We start from the raw sequence: 4,358 nt of genomic DNA, 5'->3' as shown, positions 1-4,358 counted from the left end.
TGAAATATACCTTTCAGTATTTTATATTCTTTTTCTTTTAAATGTGAAATACACCTTTTGGTGTTTTATATTCTTTTTCTTTTAGTCTAGGATTTAACTGAATATAGCTTGTTAACAGTAACAAAACATTTAAAATAGATTTTACACACCTATGAGTCTATGATTTAACTTAATATAGCTTGTTAATCGTAACAAAACATTTAAAATAGATTTTACACACGTAACACAAATATTAGATTCGACGGTTTTCACCTAAACGATCTTTGCAACTATGAGTAATGTTAATTCCTGGTGCACACGATGCCTCAAACTACACCGATGACAAACACTGGATGTTTTAACTTCTCTCCTCCCTCTTAAGACGTGAAACACATAAAATGTGCGTAAGATCAAGGTTTTCCAGACGCTCTTAATACCTCGTAAGTTAACCTCTTACTACTCAATACTTATGCTAAAATTATGGTTTCCACTCTAGATTTATTATTTATTTCAACAAATATCAAAGAATTTCTACATAAACTAGCTATAAAAAATACAAAGTAAATTAGTTTATGATGCCTCAATGAACAAATATGAAAAGTGAATTAAAATTAAAATAGATGAGATTCATGATGCCTAGCAGTACACAATGTTGGGATATTTCGGAGCAAGATGAAGGGAAGAGCGATCACATGTGCACGGAGAAGTGGGATCAGAGGGATCAAATTCCATCGGAATCTTTACACACGTGCTTCTTTCGACCCTAATCATTACAAGTGGTGGTAATAAATATTCTCTCTTTTTTTTTACTTCCCAAATGAGATCGATGTGAATTCAAACTTTACATCTCTAATACGTTTCTATTACTAAATATCTACAATTTTATCATTTACTTATTAGATATTGCTTACTTTTTATGTGAAAGTATAAAATATAATAATCCTTAACGTGTGATATGAAATTACCAATGTTATGAACTTAAAATCCTAATCACGTATGAACAAAAAACCATAATCACGCATGGTTATGATTTTTGTTCATACGTGATTAGGGTTTTGATTTTTGTTTGCACGTTAAGGAATATTGTACGTTAACGTTCCCCTACTTTTTTTATTTTATAACAATTTTATATAAATAGTATAGTAATTAATTTAATAAACTCAATTAAAATATATACTTCTAAAACTTCAACAAAATATATTAAGCTGCTTAACAAGTGTATGAAAAACTTTTATAATAATACTATTAATATGTATACAAAAACATACTAATTAAACAAAAAGTTATAAAGTTTTCTTTTGTTTTTCACCCATTTCCCATTTTCTTCCTTTGCCGACGGGATGGGACAAACCATCACACGTGACATGCTCTCACTCCAGCAGCTCTTAGTGGAAACCAAATATAAGAATAAAGATCCATCAATCAAATATTTATTATTTATATTCCTGCCATCATACTAATAATATATTGGTTGGTGTATTTTTCATTCCAGCTATCATCTAATTTGTTCGTTAGTTAAGAACAAAATGATGAGTATAGCAACTTGAGCGATATGCTAAATATTTTATAATATTTTTTGTTTTGTTCATAAAAAAACTCATTTGTTTTGCAACTATAGAGTTTTACTCTCGTCTGCAGCTAATACGCACAAAATGTATTGATAACATATAAGGTCATACATTTTTTAACCAACCCATCGTCTCTCACATTAACGGCAAAAGTGAGATTTGTATAAGGTGATATAGATACGAGTTTCTTGTGAACCAAGTAGACAAATTGTTGTTATGAGGGGTCAGACTTTTCTTATTAACCAAATATCTAATTTGTTCATGACTGATATGAGATTTATATAGGAATATAAATTTTTACATGATTTAAATATTGAAGATGAAGATAAATGATTTTTTTAGAAAATCTTGAACATGAAGATGAGTGATTTTTTTAGAATATTGATATCATTAAATAATAATTGGTAGAAAAGTATGACCTATCTCTATCAATATGTCACAAAATGAAGAGTTTTATATAAATTTAAAACTTTCTTTTATAAGAATCTGTACCAATAATTTGACATAAAAAGGGCACAGAATTATACGAGTAGTGCAATGAGACCTCACATGTCAATATGTGGTCCTAACTTTTTAGGTAGTATATCCTCACGGCTCACTTAACTATGCAGAAAGCCTTAAAACAATAAAATATAGGTTAAGAAGCTTTTGTTGTAAACTATTAATCAAAGTTGTTAAAACCTAATTTTAAAATAGTTTAAAATAAAATAAAGAAATTACTTTTAGAAATGTTTTACTGATAATTCATATAGTTGATGTTCTTGTCGCATTGATTTAGTATTAAACAGTTATATTTAAATTCAGGAGTTAATTAATAAGTTTTTTATTAGGTCTTTGGGGGCATTAAAGGTGATATAACATGTTAACCGTCTTGTATACCACTTTCTTTTTATGTTAAGAGGCATTAAAGGGGTTACTTGTTAGGGGGTACGGGTGCTCTACTTTCCATCACTTACCACACTCAATCATTGTCCGTCACGTCATTGAGCTTGATTCCTTCACTAGTGATGAATTTTTGTAAGAGTGTCCATCACTAGTGATAGTTTTTTTTATTTGATTATACCCGTAAACCAGCCCCTTATTTGCAATTTACACTAAAAAACCCTTGTTGAGCAAAAAAAAAAACAAATCCCTTGATTAAATAAATACCTGGCTGACGTTTCTGGATTGCTTGAGAAGCAAACACGAAGAAAACACGGGTTGGGTATGGAAAGACGACAATCAAAACTCCAATAAAATCAATAAATTTGAAGACACAAACCCTAAACCTGAACCTCGATGCCAGTGGCGTCTCTGAGAATTCATGTACCCTGTTCGAGGTCAAAAAAAATGTGCCCTTATATCTTAACGATAAACAAGGCATTTATGAAAATGACAAAATCGTATTATTCGATAAAAAATGTGTAACATCCGCCAAAAACGGATCTCCGACACCCATCCTTTTTGAAAACGGATCCTAAACGAACTTTTTTTATTTATATTAGATGTCGCGTATTTAGAAATTACTATAACTAGTTTTTTCGGGTTTAAAATATTAATTTTATGAATGAAACTTGTTAGTCTTGTTAATAATTACAAAAGAAATAACTAACCTAGTTATAAATTTTAGATTAAACTAATTTCCTAATTGAAGGGACTGATTTGGTAATACTTTAGAACTTTTAAGTGCAGGGATCAGTTGTGCAATTATTGGAAACTGTTAAATGAAACTCAATAAAAAAGAAGTGAACCAACGGACTTGAACCCGGGTCTCACCGGGCCCAAAGAACTAACCAAAACATGCGCGCCACTGCACCGAAGACCATTTTATGTATAATGTTTGATTCGATTTCTATTTATTAACATATATATATATATATATATATATATATGTTTAAAAAAACAAGTGCCCCTCGAAATCACGGGCCCTGTGCGAAAGTCCTCCCCACACACCCTCACAGCCGCCCCTGCTCGATGCTCCACGAGGAAGATTATATCTTCACAGTGCAGAACAGAGGAGGTGGGTCCTGGAAAATTCATCAAAAAGTGCGAGAAAACATAGCAACTTCTCAAAGATTGCGTTGGAAGGTAATGTTCTGATTTGTAGCGGTAACAATTTTTCAAATCAACGCGTCATAGCTAGCACACGTGTTGAAGTCCACGCGTGATGAATGTTGGCGGCATCGATGTATCACATGGATTGACGCATGAACTTTGATGTATCACGGGGCGCCCCGACCCCCTTAACATGTTGACAAGATGTTATGATTGAATTACTTTTTTTTTTTTTAAACCACAATCAAGATAAGATTAGGTAAAGTTAATTGGATTAAACCACTTCCTTAGGGTGAGTAGAGTGAAACACAGAAAAATGAGTGATGTGACACCTAGATGGAATTGAGGAGGATTAAAGGTAACCTAAGGCCTTATATGACCATGCGTAATGGGCATTATAGGGGCGTGAACAGGGGCGGACCTACCCATTGGCCAGGGTGGGCGGCCGCACCCCTTGAAAAAAATAAATTGGTGTATATTTTAGGCAAAAACCCGACCGCACCTCTTGAAAATATTGTTAAACACCTCATTCGCACCCCCAACAAATAATTTCTGGGTCCGCCACTGAGCGTGAATGAGCTTGATAACGCCCCTAATACTGTCCCCTTAGGCGTTATAGTGCCATGAACTCATGAAGAGGGAGAGATAAGACCATGCGTAATAGACATTATAGGGATGTGAATGGACTTGATAACGCCCCAAACACCGCTCGCATGGGAGTTATTAAAGTATGAAGAGAGGAAGAAACACTTCTAGTATAACGCCAATCGAGGAGAA

Source organism: Helianthus annuus, chromosome 14 (genome assembly GCF_002127325.2).
Source record: "Helianthus annuus cultivar XRQ/B chromosome 14, HanXRQr2.0-SUNRISE, whole genome shotgun sequence".
Classification (NCBI taxonomy): Eukaryota; Viridiplantae; Streptophyta; class Magnoliopsida; order Asterales; family Asteraceae; genus Helianthus; species Helianthus annuus.
The sequence above is the reverse complement of the archived record's forward strand: the minus strand, read 5'-3'. Positions refer to the sequence as shown.